Source organism: Moschus berezovskii, chromosome 13 (genome assembly GCF_049115385.1).
Source record: "Moschus berezovskii isolate FMDL1 chromosome 13, NW_MosBer_1.0, whole genome shotgun sequence".
NCBI lineage: Eukaryota > Metazoa > Chordata > Mammalia > Artiodactyla > Moschidae > Moschus > Moschus berezovskii.
The window spans coordinates 91073619-91091185 of record NC_142472.1 but is presented as its reverse complement, the minus strand read 5'-3'; the positions used below and the strand labels follow the sequence as shown (position 1 = coordinate 91091185).

Genomic DNA, 17567 nt, shown 5'->3' with positions numbered 1-17567 from the left:
GTGTTCCTTCCTGACCTGCATAGAGATATCTCATGAGGCAGGTAAGGTGGTCTGGTATTCCCATCTGTTTCAGAATGTTCCACAGTTTATTGTGATCCACAGAGTCAAAGGATTTGGCATAGTCGATGAAGCAGAAATAGATGTTTTTCTGTAACTCTCTTGCTTTCTCCATGATCCAGCAGATATTGGCAATTTGATTTCTGGTTCCTCTGTCTTTCTAAAATCAGCTTGAACATCTGGAAGTTCACGGTTCATGTATTGCTAAAGCCTGTCTTGGAGAATTTTGAGCATGACTTTACTAGCGTGTGAGATGAGTGCAATTGTGCGGTAGTTTGAGCATTCTTTGGCATTGCCTTCCTTTGGGATGGGGATGAAGACTGACCTTTTCCAGTCCTGTGGCCACTGCTGAGTTTTCCAAATTTGCTTGCATATTGAGTGCAGCACTTTCACAGCATCATCTTTCAGGACTTGAAATAGTTCAACTGGAATTCCATCACCTCCACTAGCTTTGTTCGTCATGACGCTCTCTAAGGCCCACTTGACTTCACATTCCAAGATGTCTGGTTCCAGGTGAGTGATTACGCCATCGTGATTCTCTTCGTCATGAAGATCTTTTTTGTACAGTACTTCTGTGTATTCCTGCCACCTCTTCTTAATATCTTCTGCTTCTGTTAGGTCCATACCATTTCTGTCCTTTATTGAGCCCATCTATGCATGAAATGTTCCCTTGATATCTCTAATTTTCTTGAAATGATCTCTTGTTTTTCCTATTCTGTTGTTTTCCTCTATTTCTTTGCATTGATCGCTGAGGAAGGCTTTCTTATCTCTCTTTGTTATTCTTTGGAACTCTGCATTCAGATGCTTATATCTTTCCTTTTCTCCTTTGCTTTTCACTTCTCTTCTCTTCACAGCTATTTGTAAGGCCTCCTCAGACAGCCATTTTGCTTTTTTGCATTTCTTTTCCATGGGGATGGTCTTGGTCCCTGTCTCCTGTACAATGTCACGAACCTCCGTCCAGAGTTCATCAGGCACTCTATCTATCAGATCTAGACCCTTAAATCTATTTCTTACTTCCACTGTATAATCATAAGGGATTTGATTTAGGTCATATCTGAATGATCTAGTGGTTTTCCCTACTTTCTTCAATTTATGTCTGAATTTGGCAATAAGGAGTTCATGATCTGAGCCACAGTCAGCTCCTGGCCTTGTTTTTGCTAACTGTAAAGAGCTTCTCCATCTTTGGCTGCAAAGAATACAATCAATCTGATTTCGGTGTTGACCATCTGGTGATGTCCATGTGTAGAGTCTTCCCTTGTGTTGTTGGAAGAGGGTGTTTGCTATGACCAGGGCGTTCTCTTGGCAAAACTCTATTAGCCTTTGCCCTTCATTCTGTGCTCCAAGACCAAGTTTGCCTGTTGCTCCAGGTGTTTCTTGGCTTCCCGCTTTTGCATTCCAGTCCCCTATAACGAAAAGGACATCTTTTTTGGGTGTTAGTTCTAAAAGGTCTTCTACGTCTTCATAGAACCATTCAACTCGGCTTCTTCAGCATTACTGGTTGGGGCACAGGCTTGGATTACTCTAATATTAAATTGTTTGCCTTGGAAACGAACAGAGATCATTCTGCCATTTTTTAGATTGCATCCAAATACTACATTTGGACTCTTTTGTTGACCATGATGGCTACTCCATTTCTTCTAAGGGATTCCTGCCCACCGTAGTAGATATAATGGTCATCTGAGTTAAATTCACCCATTCCAGTCCATTTTAGTTCACTGATTCCTAGAATGTCTGCTTTCACTCTTGTCCTAATTCCCCTAGGATATTTATGTGCTTGTGTACTAAGTAGCTTTCAGTCGTGTGTGATTCTTTGTGACCCAGTGGACTGTAGGCCACCAGGTTCCTCTGTCCATGGGTTTCTCCAGGCAAAAATCCTGGAGTCAGTTACCTTGTTATTTAAAGCACTACAGAATAAAGTAATACATCACTGAAAAGCAAAGGTATGGCTAGGGACATTTTTGGTTGCTTTCCAAAATATTTGAATGGCTAGTGTAATGAGCTGGTTCAATTGTACATTGACACGTGAGAGCACTAATTTCCAAGGCCGAAAGAAATCTATTTCTACTTAAAGAGCACTATTTGCTTTGGAGAGAGCAAATGATTTAGAAAGACATTTGCAACACCTAACCTTCAAATTGTTTAAAGTTGAATATCAATAGAACAACATTTAAAATACTCCATATCAAAGAAAGAAATAACTTCATTCCAGTCCAGGAAGATAAGCGTGAACTCTTACATCAAAAGTGTTGTTTACATTTTAGATTGATTTTCTTAGCTAATCATGCCATAAATATCAAAGTTTATTAAGCCAGATTTTTACAGGCTATTAAGATATTATATTAAATTTGATAAGTTAGACTATATTTCAGGCAATGTCTTCATTATTCTGTTAGAAAATTAGTGAGATAAATGACTAAAAGAATTTTGAAATGTATTGTTAGTTTTAATGTAAAAAGTTATTAAAATAGTTGAGGCAGTTTTGAAGAAAATTCTAAACGTAGGAAAACTTACTGAAGAAAGCAGTAATTGGCTTCTTTTTAAATGTTTTAAAAGTGTTTGCATACTACCATCAATGAAATGTAGTATTATTTCTGAAGAAACACTATTTTGAAAAGTATTAGTTGCTCAGTTGTGTCCAACTCTTTCTCCTCATGGACTGTAGCCCACCAGGCTCCTCTGTCCATGGAATTTTCCCACCAGAATATTGGAGTCTTCAGTAGCTATTCCCTTCTCAAGTGGTTCTACCTAACCCAATGGTCAAACCCAGGTCTCCTGCACTGCAGGCAGACTCTTTACCATCTGAGGCAACAGGAAAGTCCTCTTGAATGGAATCTAACATTTTAAGGCATTAAAAGAAAAATCATTGATGTTATACTTTTCTGATTAAACAAATACTACAAAATCAGACTACAGATATAACTGTCTTTGTCCTCATCCAGAGGGAGTTAGAGCCCTGAGGTCATTAGCTAATTAAAAGAGAAATTGGCCTGTGTCCCTAAGAAAAAAAGCCAACCTAAAGGAAAACAAACAAACACAAAGCCTCAGTTAAAAGAATCAAGCCTGTTTACTGTTCACTTGGAAGGACTTCTGCAAAAGAAAAGTTTGAGTAGAATTAATTTTAGAGTAATGACGTGACACTGCCTTTCTCCACCTACAGTGAAGGGCTATAAGTATACAATCAAATCACAATACTACTTTCATGTCCAGTATTAGGTGTAGATTGAAAACACTGGTGCTGGTTTAGTCACTATCCTGTCTGACTCTTGCGATCCCCATGGACTGCAGCCCAACAGACTCCTCCATCCAAGAGATTTCCCCAGGGGATCTTCCTGACCCAGAGATTGGACCCATGTCTCCTCCATTACAGGTGGATTCTTTATTGCTGAGCCACCAGGGATTCACTAAGGTGAATATTTTGTTATGAAAATACTGAGAATAATTCATAGGTTGTGACATTTCCATATCTTTCTCTCCCTTCTTTCTTTTCCTCCCTCTCTCCTTCCCACCCTTCTTCCTTCTTTCTTTCCTCCTTCCCCATCTCTCCCCCTCTCTTTCTCTCGTCCTCTTCTTTCTTTTCTCTATGTTGCTTGAATTTCATCCAGCTCATAATCATTTTATTGCTTAAGTATCATTTGAGAAAATAAAATGTGGAGAGGCTTATAATAGATGTGGTGGATAATAACACCATCTCTGTATTGCATGTGTGAATGCGTGCTCAATTGTGTCTGACTCTTTGCAATCTCCTAGACTTTAGCCCATCAGGCTCCTCTGTCCATGGAATTTTCCAGGCAAGAATGCTGGAGAGGGCTGCTATCTCCTCCTCCAGGCAATCTTCCAGACCCAGGGATCGAACCTGCAACTCTTGCATCTCCTGCACTGGCAGGTGGATTGTTTACCACTAGTGCCATGTGGGAAACATCTCTGTATTGCAGAACACTGTAATTTCAATTAAACTGTTTTGGAAAGTAAACATAAAATCATTTAACAAAAATAGAAACTGTTAATCAAAGTCTGAAATAAATAGTGGACTTGGAATTTGTAGTCACCAACTGTTCGGTTTGTACACTTTTTCTTCGTAACTCCGTTCTTAGTGTTTTAGGTTATTAAAACAGAAATAATGAGTCCAACACAACGTGTGATCAATATATACATCGTTTGCTGTCATAGATGAACACATAATATTTTTCAGTATTATAATAAAACCATGCATGAATGGTATCCCTGACACCACCTGGAAAACATTCCAAATTCATGGAGAAAATCCTCGGTATTTTTATATGAAGGAAAGATTTTATGCTACTATAATATTTAAGGAGGGAATTAGAAATTGGATAGAAATTGCTTAAGAACTTCTCTACATTTCAAAAGGTTTTATGATGCAATTTCTATTTAATATTCATAATACATGTGGAAATTTCAAAAATTACTTATCATTGCATCTTATTAAGAACTTGTCTCAAATCTTAGTTAAGCAAATTAGTACTCAGTTGTAGACTGCTAATTTCCAACTTGTTTTTCAATTGCTATTTTTACTTTTCTCTGATTTGATTTTCCCAAAATACTTAAGAAAAATATGGAAGAAGGTTATTTTTACAGTATTGGAGAAGAATTAAGACAAGACTTCAATGTGCAGAGAGAGAGGTGAACACAAAACACAATAATGAGAATAGTGCATCCCATTGGTAAATCATTAGTGGAGGATATAGTAATCTAATTAACATTGGATACTGTTATCCATTCATAAATCAAATACTTATTGGGTTATTTATGTAAGTTCCCAGGAAGGAGAAGTATATATAAATGATACATTCTATGTTCCCCTGAAATTACCTGTTGCAGTAAAAGTAACTTGGATTTTGAGTTGTACATGCCTAAAATTGTCTTAATAATGCCTTCTGTTTGCTTTGATCTTAGACTATTTATATAGCATTTTTAAGTTGAAATTTATTGAAAGCATGGCTGTCAATTGCAGGAATTACCACTCAAATGCAAAATCAGTATTTGAGATGTGATTAATACCTCTTTGGCTGAGTTCTTTATGACTCTTTCAATTGAAATAAACTGACTATACCAACTATTACAACAGACAAAAAAATCACAAAGGTCATTCCCCAAATCACTTTTTCTGGCTTATTTTTAAATTATAGTTGCATGATGACTCAAAAATATTTGATAGCTTAAATCAAAATATAAATAAATGCAATTCAAAAGAAATAACATGAGAAAGGAGAATTGATGGAAAGGTCTTCTAAATAAAATTGTCAGATTTCTGGCTATAAATTCATCTCACAAAGCTGACTTACAGAATGCAGCATCGATTATTTCATTATCAGTAACGGGAAAATACAGCCATCTATCAGCAGACCTAATTCCTGATACTACTCTTTTCTGATGGATTGTTTTTTGTAAAAGAATGAATTTCTTTAAACTACGGCTTAATATCAAGTTTAGATGCTTTTTTAGAACTCAAATTAGTGAGTTTTGAAAGTGCAGTGTACACATTTTATCACTTGGCAAACTGCAACTCAGAGAGATAGAGGACTTTACATTGATTATATATATATATATATTGCAGGTGCTTTCAGGAAACCAAACAGCAGAAGGCAATTTCTCTCTAGTCATGGCATTTATTCTCCTGGGATTTTTGGATCTTCCGAACCTCCAGGGACGTCTATTTGGAATTTTCTTTCTCATCTACATATTCATCTTAACAGAATAATCACGACGGTAGACGCTGTGCTCCAGACGCCCCTGTAGTTTTTCCTTGCAAATTTCTCGTCACTCGAAATCGGTTACGTATCTGTCACTCTCCCTAGGATTCTAGTGACCCTTTGGACTCAGGACAGAAGTGTTTCTTCGCTGAGCTGTGCCATCTGACGCGCTTCTTCCTTGCTCCAGGAACCCCGGGGACGCTCCTCCTGGGAGCGAGGTCTGTGCCCTGTGCGTCCATGTGCAGCCTCTGTGCCATCAGAGGCTCCTCTTCCTTGCTCCGGGAGCCCCGGGGGCGCTCCTCCTGGGGGCGAGGCCTGGGCCCTGAGCATCCACGTCCAGCCTCTGCACGCCCTTCCCTCACAACCCACAGGACCGGCCTGCAGTCGGCTGCTGGCGCCTGGGTGCGGGAATTCCAGTCCCGACAGCACAGACATGCCGGGTGTACTTACTGCTGTTCTGTGCTTCACACCAGATCGACCGCTTCTTCTGTGACATTCCCCATTGATCACCGTGGCCTGTGCGGACACTGCGCTAAATGAAATGTGTGTCTCTCGGTTGCTGTGCTGTTTGCCACGATTCCTTTCCTCCCGATACTGGGCTTTGATGTCAAAATCATTTCTGCCGTATGAAAGCTGCGCTCAGCCACAGGCTGGTCCAAAGCCTTCTCCACCTGCTCTTCCCATCTCACCGTTGTGCTTTTATTCTCTGGTTCCTTGACTATTACCTATTTATGCCCCAAATCAAATCATTCCGCAGGAACCGACAAAATGCTCTCTGTTTCCTACACTGCTGTGACGCCAGTGTTTAACACCTTGATATACAGTCTTAGGAATAAGGATGTGATTGCAGTTTTGAAAAAACTATTGCTTAAGAAAACACTGCAAAGATGTGAAAGGTCACTTTTCAATATTTGTCTCAGAGGGCTCACAGAAATATAGTTTAATTTCACTCTTCCCATGTTCACTGATAGTGTTCAGTTCAGTTCAGTTCAGTTCAGTCGCTCAGTCGTGTCCGACTCTCTGCGACCCCATGAATCACAGCATGCCAGGCCTCCCTGTCCATCACCAACTCCAGGAGTTCACTCACACTCATGTCCATCGAGTTGCTGATGCCATCCAGCCATCTCATTCTCTGTCGTCCCCTTCTCCTCCCGCCCCCAACCTTTCCTAGCATCAGAGTCTTTTCCAGTGAGTCAACGCGTCGCATGAGGTGGCCAAAGTATTGGAGTTTCAGCTTTAGCATCAGTCCTTCCAATGAATACCCAGGACTGATCTCCTTTAGAATAGACTGGTTGGATCTCCTTGCAGTCCAAGGGACTCTCCAGAGTCTTCTCCCGCACCACAGTTCAAAAGCATCAATTCTTCGGCGATCAGCTTTCTTCACAGTCCAACTCTCACATCCATACATGACCACGAGAAAAACCATAGCCTTGACTAGACGGATCTTAGTGTTAAGTATTCCTAATTATTGTGTTGTCATTTACAATTATTACGTAGTTTGGATTTTCTTCCTGAAGTCATTTTGACTATATTTTAAATAAGAAAATTTATTAATTGTGTTTTATTCTTTAAGACAAATCCACTTTTTCATAGCCATTTTAAATTTACCCAACTATAACATTTCAGAAAACTAAGATCATGGCATCTGATCCGATCACTTCATGGGAAATAGATGGGGAAACAGTGGAAACAGTGTCAGACTTTATTTCTGGGGGCTCCAAAATCACTGTGGATGCTGATTGAAGCCATGGAATTAAAAGACGCTTACTCCTTGGAAGGAAAGTTATGACCAACCTAGACAGCATATTAAAAAGCAGAGACATTACTTTGCCAACCAAGATCCGTCTAGTCAAGGCAATGGTTTTTCCCGTGGTCATGTATGGATGCGAGAGTTGGACTGTGAAGAAAGCTGACTGCCGAAAAATTGATGCCTTTGAACTGTGGTGTTGGAGAAGACTCTTGAGAGTCCCTTGGACTGCAAGGAGATCCAACCAGTCCATTCTAAAGATCAATCCTGGGTGTTCATTGGAAGGACTGATGCTAAAGCTGAAACTCCAATACTTTGGCCACGTCATGCGACGAGTTAACGCACTGGAAAAGACTCTGATGCTGGGAGGGATTGGGGGCAGGATGAGAAGGGGACAAGAGAGAATGAGATGGCTGAATGGCATCATCGACTCGATGGAGGTGAGTTTGAGTGAACTCTGGGAGTTGGTGATGGACAGGGAGACCTGGCATGCTGTGATTAATGGGGTAGCTAAGAGTCGGACACAACTGAGCTACTGAGCTGAACTCAACACTTTCAGATAAGTAAACCGCTAGAATTTTGCTTAAAATGTGTAGAAAAAATATCCTTTGCTTTGATAACTGGTAAATTATTTACAAATATGCTGGTACTGCCATTTGTATTTGTGACACATTCATTTTTCATGGGAGATTTTTTATTAGATATGTGATGAGGAATGAACACAAGACTAAATTAAAAGTCATATATTTATGAACAGTAATTTTAAAATAGAATGAAAACCTTTTATTGCATTCACTTTCTCAGTATAAATTAAGAAAATTGTTCCATGTGTAATCAGAGGGAGCTGTATATCTGGATCTTTTCTTTCCATTTCTTCCAAGAGTGATAAAAATTGAATATCAAACATCTGACAGGCTGTCATACTGCTTTCATTACTGTGCTTCATAACAATTTCCAAAATGCATTTCGTACTTAGAATCTTTGCTAGAGCTTACTTAATTAACAAAGTTGCAATGAGAAAGAAAATCTGTGTATGAATTCTTTTTTTACACTTAATATCAAGGAACAGATTAGTAATTTAGATGAAAATTCAGAGCTTCCCTGATAGCTCAGATGTTAAAGAATCCACCTGCAATTCAGGAGACCCCATTTCAATTACAGGGTCAGGAAGATACCCTGGAGAAGGGATAGACTACCCACTCCAGTATTCTTGGGCTTCCCTTATGGCTCAGCTGATAAAGAATCTGCCCACAATGTGGGAGACCTGGGTTCGATCCCTGCGTTGGGAACATCCCCTGATGAAGGGAAAGCCAACCCATTCCAGTATTCTGGCCTTAAGAATTCCATGGACTGTATAGTCTCTGGGGTTGCAAAGAATCCGACACGACTGAGCAACTTTCACTTTCCAAGCAAAGATTCACACACAATTACTTAATATCACAAATAGTAATATATACATAAAAAATGCCTAACACTCCCTCCCTATAAGCTGTATTTAAATTAGCATAAATATAACTAACATTTTTTTAATTTATTAAAAAAGGTTAGTTATCTTTATACCTTTACCAATTGATCTTTCAGCAATGTATATGAAATTAACCAGAGGGTACAGATAAAATCAAGAATTATTCCATCATAAATATCCTAACAGGAAAGAAAAAAGAGAGAATTTATCACCACTTCACTATATAGCTGCTTCTGTCTTTCGAATGTGTAACTCAAGGGATACTCAGTCTCTATAACTAAAAATTATTACTAATACTTGTAGACAACATCACTTATTTATCTAATGATAATGTCACTTTATAGGTTTAATTTGTTTTGTAGATTTTCTTCATTCAGAGTAATTTCTCTTTAAAAGAGTTAACAGTTTAATTATAACATTTGATTTATAAATTTGGATTTTTATTTTTCTAGGGCTTGTGAGGATTCCTAGGTGTTTCATTGGTATAGAATTTGCCTGCCAATGAAGGAGATACAGGTTCGATTCCTGGGTCGGGAAGATCTCCTGGAGAAGTAAATGACAATTCACTGCAATATTCTTGCATGAAAAATTCCATGGACAGAGTAGCCTAGGGGGCTATATAGTCCATGAGTTACCAGGGTTCAGACGTGACCGAGTGATTGAGTATGCACACATGAGTGTAAATATCTTAACCTACTTCATCTATTTTTTGCATGTGTCAAAAATTAAATACATTACTGATGGTGATAAAGAAAGTGAAGATATAATAGTTGCTGCTGCTGCTAAGTCGCTTCAGTCGTGTCCAACTCTGTGCGACCCCATAGACGGCAGCCCACCAGGCTACCCCGTCCCTGGGATTCTCCAGGCAAGAACACTGGAGTGGGTTGCTATTTCCTTCTCCAATGCATGCAAGTGAAAAGTGAAAGTGAAGTCGCTCAGTCGTATCCGACTCTTAGCGACCCCATGGACTGCAGCCTACCAGGCTCCTCCATCCATGGGATTTTCCAGGCAAGAGTATTGGAGTGGAGTGCCATTGCCTTCTCCGATATAATAGTTATGGGATTGCTATTCTTTCCCTTTTAAACTATGACACTAAAGAAGTCTCTTGGATGAAATTAGGTCAAACCAGTCAGTCCTAAAGGAAATCAACCCTGAATATTCATCGGAAGGGCTGATGCCAAATTTGAACCTCCAATACTGGCCACCTGATGCAAGGAACCAACTCATTGGAAAAGACCCTGATGCTGGGAAAGATTGAAGGCTAAAGGAAAAGGAGGTGGCAGAGGATGAGATAATTAGATAGCATCATGGGCTCAATGGGCATGAACTTGAACAAACTCTGGGAGACAGTGGAGGACAGAGGAGCCTGCCACACTATAGTCCATAGGGTCACAAACAGCTGGACATGACTTTGAGACTGAACAACAATAGTAATTCTTTCCCTTAACTCTTAGATAAGCAAATTGTAATGAAATGAAATAGTATCAGTCCTATAATTAAGATAACTGATTTTTGTTTTGAATTTATTATAATCTGTGCATTCTAAAGTATCTCAACTGTTCTTTTTGTATCAATTTCTCTGTCTATAAAATAGCAATAACACCTACTACCATTAATTATGTCAAAGCAATGAACACAATATCTTGGATTCATGGAGCCTTTTGCAAATTTTAAAAATCTTGGAGAAGGAAGCATTTGCCAACCTCTAGTTTTCCATAGAATAAAGGCTACTCATTTAAATATTGAAATTATTTTTAACAATATTATTAATACAAATTCTCTTACAACAATGTTCACACTTCCCTGCCTTCTTAAACCTTCAGGCAGAGTTCATTCTGCATTAGTGTCTCATGATATGCATGCATGAAGAAATAGCTGCTCTTATCCTTCATTTACAGCACCTGCCACTATTTGCTGACATGGAATATTTAATTTTGCACTGAATTTCTATAGAACACATATTCTTCTATCTCCTTTCCTTTCTTGATTCTCATCACTTGATTTTCAAGATTCTAGAAACATTCTTTAATTCATTAACTATTTTTTCCTAATATGTTTTTCATTGTCATCTATCATTCTTTATCCCACTGAAAAAGAGTAGACAGCTTTTTGTTGGTCATTTTATTTTATTTACAATTCTAAATGAGACCTCACTTGAAAGAAAAGGACAGAGATTATCTCAAGGCTCTTTCTCTTTTTATTTGATCTAAGATAGGAAACTTATGACCAACCTAGATAGTATATTAAAAAGCTGAGACATTACTTTGCCAACCAAAGTCCGTCTAGTCAAGGCTATGGTTTTTCCCGTGGTCATGTATGGATGTGAGAGTTGGACTGTGAAGAAAGCTGATCGCCGAAGAATTGATGCTTTTGAACTGTGGTGCTGGAGAAGACTCTTGAGAGTCCCTTGGACTGCAAGGAGATCCAACCAGTCCATTCTAAAGGACATCAATCCTGGGTGTTCATTGGAAGGACTGATGCTAAAGTTGAAACTCCAATACTTTGGCCACCTCATGCGACGCGTTGACTCACTGGAAAAGACTCTGATGCTGGGAAAGGTTGGGGGCGGGAGGAGAAGGGGACGACAGAGAATAAGATGGCTGGATGGCATCACCGACTCTGTGGACATGAGTTTGAGTGAACTCCGGGAGTTGGTGATGGACAGGGAGGCCTGGCATGCTGTGATTCATGGGGTCGCAAAGAGTCGGACATGACTGAGCGACTGAACTGAACTGAACTGAATACAACTGGGCCTATTATAGCAATTCTTGTCTAAAGTTCTTACTACAATAGAACATTTCACAATAAGGTTATAGAATTCCCAAGTGAATGATTTGTTATTTGTTGACCCATACAGAACCATACAACTGGAGAAAGAAAGGTCTCTTAGTGTTACAAGTAATTTTTATTCTGGTAATAACTAACACTTTATAGACAGATAAATTGAGCTTAAGATAAATATTGAATATTTATAACAAATATATAAGAAATCAAGTTCTGAAATACAACTTATTATTTCAATGAATGAACTAAGGTATTTGCATCGCCATTGTCTCAGTGCCATTATGACATCCTTGTTCCTTAGACTGTATATCATGGGTTTAAACACAGGCATCACAATCGTGTAGAAGTGAGAAAGCACTTTGTCAGTTACTGCTAAGCCTTGGGGTTTGGGTCTTAAATATGTGACAAGGCCTGATCTGAAGAACAACACCACAACCATAAGATGAGATGAGCAGGTGGAAAAGGCTTTGCCCCAACTTGTGGCTGATGGCAATTTAAGGATTGTGGAGATGATTTTGCCATAGGAGACAAGTATCAACAGAAATGGAACCAAAACAGTGCAGCAACTGTGAAGACTAACATTTCACTCAGAAAAGTGTGCCCACAGGCCAGCCTGAGTATGGGAGGGATGTCACAGAAGATATGGTTGACAGGGTTAGAACCACAAAAGGGCAGAGAGAAAACCTGGCCTGTCTGGCCTATTTGAATTGGGATTCCACTGATCCAGGAGCCAGCCACCAGCTGCACATGCCAGTCACACACCTTATAGCTCATGATTAGAGGATAGTGCAGAGGGCTACAAATGGCCACGTAGTGGTCATAGGTCATCACAGCCAGATGGAAGCATCGGTGGCTCCAAGTATAAGAATGAAGCACGTTTGTGTGGCACAAGCAACTAAACAATCTGTTCTTCTTTGTGTCCAAAGACTAACGAGCATTCTGAGGAGTGTAATAGACACACAGCAGATTTCCAAAGGGGAAAAGTTGCCAAGGAAAAAATACATGGGGGTCTTCAGACCAGGGTCTAGTTTTGTTATCAGAAATATGATGCCATTGCCCATCAAGATAATTATATAGATGAGTAAGAACAGTCCAGATAAAAACGTCTGGAGATGAGGAACATCAGCAAAGTTCAAGAGAACAAACTCCATCAGTTTAGTGAGATTACCTTCTGGTGCTTTTTTTTGGTGTTCCATCTGTGAAAAAGTGGAAATATATAATCTGCTTTATATTTTTCCATCAGGGATCAGTGCCTGTTTTATAAATTGTATCATGATATCCAGACTGATTTCCAAGATCAATGCAATTGTTTCTAATTTAAGAATTTTATTATATATGCATTTCTCCTTTCTCAGTTTATAATCCATGTGTTATCACCATATACTCTCCCTTGAAATATCTTTTAGGGCATTCTTTTCAAATACAGTCCAAATTCAAAAAAGTTTAAGTGTTAGTCGTTCAGTTGTGTCTGACTCTCTGATCCCATGGACTGTAGCCCACCAGGCTTCACCGCCCATAGGATTTCCTAGGCAAGAATAGTGGAGTGGGTTGTCATTTCCCTCTCCAGGGGATCTTCCCCACCCAGGGATCAAACCCGGGTCTCCCACAGTGCAGGTGGATTATCAACTGAGCCACCAGGGAAACCCCAAATGCCCTGATCATCATAGGCATTGGACAGACTGATAATCATTGAAGATAGACCCACAGTATTGCTACGTGATCCCAGTTTTAAATACTTACATTATTTTGTGGCCGTGTCTCATGGCTTATGGGATCTTAGTACCCCAACCAGAGACTGAAGTGATAGTACAGAGTCCTAATCGTTGGACTTCTAGGGAATTCCCTTAAATATTTACATTTTTTTGGCAAATTTACTGTATATCTCTATAACTTTCCTGTACATTCTTCAGTAGAACTATTAATATAACAGAAATTACCTTCCTTATATATTTTCAGCTACATATTTCAATTCTTCATTTCCTTCCTATCACTTGATGATCTTGATCATACATGTTCTTATATACAATTCACATTATTAGGCAGTTTACAAAAAAATGAGAGAATATTTTATTTTATTGTACATAGGGGAATAAAATACATATATTTCTGTAAGATAGTATGTGGGGGCTATAAGAGGGGTTTATTCTGGAAAAGTTGTGTGGAATAGATACAGATAGAAGCAATTAAGAGGGTCACTCTGGGAAAACAGAAGTCACCTGGAATGTGTTCACTAGCTGTGTAAGATACTTCCTATTATGCTTTACCCTGTGTTTTGTGTGCTTCTCGGATGTCTTTGTTGTTCCTCAAAAAATAATAATAATAATTCAGATAACAGTTTCTAAACTCACTTTTCTTGAACAAGGATACTGAGATTTAGCAATGATGGATATATTGATCATTTGCACATTGGTTCTGTGATTGCAAATCAGTGCCTATTTTTTAAATCATACTTAAGTTTGAATCCTAACTCCGTTATTTATTATCTATTATATTAAGTAATTGTTTAAGTTTTCTGTTTGCTTTCTTATTTGAGATAATTAAATATTATATAGTTGATAAAATTACCTATCACTTTTAATATGTTTAAGTTATGGTCCTATAACTATAATTATTAATATGGCATAATGTTCTTAAATCTTTAGTTGCCAGGGTTGTAACACACTCCCTAGAAAAAATTGTTTTTGGTAGAGTTATTGAGTTACTTGTTGATGATTATATTTTTGCATTTTTTTTTCCTTTCATCAGAGCCAGGAGTAGAATACAGTCTGAGCTAAATAAGGAATGAGACTCCTCAGAGCATGCACTCAGTTTCAGGGCTGACTCTGCATTGCACCATTGTTAAAGGGACTGCCTCATTAAATATTACACTCCAGGCATCACTTGACTCAACATGATTCCCAACCCTGCTTCTCATTTCCCCATCATTTATGTTTTGAGTTTTTCCATGCAAGCACAGTCTAAATATAGTGTCATGGACAAAAAATACAATCCTGACAAGATGGCCTGCAATCGAATCATAGCTTCACTTGCGTGCTTTGTGACAATGCGAACTGCTTAATCTTCCTGTGCCGTAGATCAGTTCAGTTCAGTCGTGTCCGACTCTTTGCGACCCCATGAATCACAGCATGCCAGGCCTCCCTGTCCATCATCAACTCCTGGAGTTCACTCAAACTCATGTCCATCGAGTCGGTGATGCCATCCAGCCATCTCATTCTCTGTCTTCCCCATCTCCCCCCGCCCCCAATCCCTCCCAGCATCAGAGTCTTTTCCATTGAGTCAACTCGTCGCATGAGGTGGCCAAAGTACTGGAGTTTCAGCTTAAGCATCAGTCCTTCCAATGAACAGCCAGGATTGATCTCCTCTAGAATGGTCTGGTTGTATCTCCCTGTAGTCCAAGGGACTCTCAAGAGTCTTCTCCAGCACCACAGTTCAAAAGCATCAAATCTGCTTCTGTTTGGTCCATACCATTTCTGTCCTTTATCGAGCCCATCTTTGCATGAAATGTTCCCTTGATATCTCTAATTTTCTTGAAGAGATCTCTTGTTTTTCCTATTCTGTTGTTTTCCTCTATTTCTTTGCATTGATCGCTGAGGAAGGCTTTCCTATCTCTCCTTGCTATTCTTTGGAACTCTGCAGTCAGATGCTTATATCTTGCCTTTCCTCCTTTGCTTTTTGCTTCTCTTCTTTTCACAGGTATTTGTAAGGCCTTCTCAGACAGTCATTTTGCTTTTTTGAATTTCCTTTCCATGGGGATGATCTTGGTCCCTGTCTCCTGTACAACGTCATGAACCTCCGACCATAGTTCATCAGGCAGTCTGTCTATCAGATCTAATACCTTAAATCTATTTCTCACTTCCACTGTATAATCATAAGGGATTTGATTGAGGTCATATCTGAATGGTCTAGTGGTTTTCCCTACTTTCTTCAATTTATGTCTGAATTTGGCAATAAGGAGTTCATGATTTTAGACACAGTCAACTCCTGGTCTTGTTTTTGCTAACTGTAAAGAGCTTCTCCATCTTTGGCAGCAAAGAATACAATCAATCTGATTTCGGTGTTGACCATCTGGTGATGTCCATGTGTAGAGTCTTCTCTTGTGTTGTTGGAAGAGGGTGTTTGACCAGGACGTTCTCTTGGCAAAACTATATAAGCCTTTGCCCTGCTTCCTTTTGTGCTCCAAGGCCAAATTTGCCTGTTACTCCAGGTGTTTCTTGACTTCCTACTTTTGCATTCCAGTCCCCTATAATGAAAAGGACATCTTTTTTGGGTGTTAGTTCTAAAAGGTCTTGTAGGTCTTCATAGAACCGTTCAACTTTGGCTTCTTCAGCATTACTGGTTGGTGCATAACCTTGGATTACTCTAATATTGAATGGTTTGCCTTGGAAACGAACAGAAATCATTCTGTCCTTTTTAAGATTGCATCCAAGTACTGAATTTCGGACTCTTTTGTTGACCATGATGGCTACTCCATTTCTTCTAAGGGATTCCTGCCCACCGTAGTAGATATAATGGTCATCTGAGTTAAATTCACCCATTCTAGTCCATTTTAGTTCACTGATTCCTAGAATGTCTACGTTCACTCTTGTCATCTCCTGTTTGACCACTTCCTAACATTCCAGGTTCCTATGCAATATTGCTCTTTACAGCATCGGACCTTGCTTCTGTCACCAGTCACATCCACAACTGGGTATTGGTTTTGCTTTGGCTCCATCCCTTCATTCTTTCTGGAGTTATTTCTCCACTGATCTCCAGTAGCATACTGGGTACCTACCAACCTGGGAAATTCCTCATTCAGTATCCTATCATTTTTCCTTTTTATACTGTTCATGGTGTTCTCAAGGCAAGTATATTGAAGTGGTTTGCCATTCCCTTCGGCTGCAAAACTGACTAACAATTTATTAATAGTTAGAATTGTTTTATGAATTAATTCATTTGATACATGTAAAGCAAATTAAAGATGTTTTGGCATTCATAAAAAGTCTATTTAAAAGCTATCTATTATGTTTGTCATTATAAACTAAATTTTACCATACATTAACATGAATCCGCCCCGGGTGTACATGAGTTCCCCTTCCTGAACCCCCCTCCCACCTCCCTCCTCCCTTTATCCTCCCTCTGGGTCATCTCCGCACACCAGCCCCCAAGCATCCTATAACACGCATCGACCCTGAACTGGTGATTCTTTTCACATATGACAACATACATGTTTCAATGCCATTCTCATGTCAATGTATGGCAAAACCAACCAATATAATATTGTAAAACAATTAGCTTCCAATAAAAAAAAAAAGAGAGGAAAAAAATGAAAGAAAATGATAGGGAAAACTCTTAAGGCAACAGGAAGCATTTAGAAGTGAGATACTGTTGTAGCATTGTTACTATTTTGAGTCATTGTACTAATAATATTGAAGCTGTTCAGAATCAGAGAGAGGCATTTAAGGCCAAAATTAATGAAAAGCTTTTTGTTAAGGCTGTTAGTCAACGCTTTTCACCTGGACAATATCTATTGTATAAAACATATTACTAAAAATTGGTATCTCATTTTTGGTAGAATATTATTTTAAAATATCTGTTGCCATATATATTATTAAACCAACTGACTCCTTAAAAATAAATAAATAAGAAAAAATAAAATAAAAAAAAAAGAAAAAAAGAAACTAAATTTTATTCTTCTACATTTCACTCTCTGTTTTACCACTATGAAAAACTGATCTCTAATTTACCTTGTCTTTGTATAACATGGTTAATGAGGGAATGAAATAAGATATTAAAACAATCATCATAGTGATATAAAACTCCCAGA

General features: G+C 38.8%; 1 pseudogene; it reads right to left on the bottom strand.

Annotated features, from left to right (window-relative positions):
• Positions 1-5894: 5894 nt before the first annotated feature.
• LOC148775892 (olfactory receptor 10AG1-like) lies at positions 5895-12960 on the bottom strand (annotated as a pseudogene).
• Positions 12961-17567: the final 4607 nt, after the last annotated feature.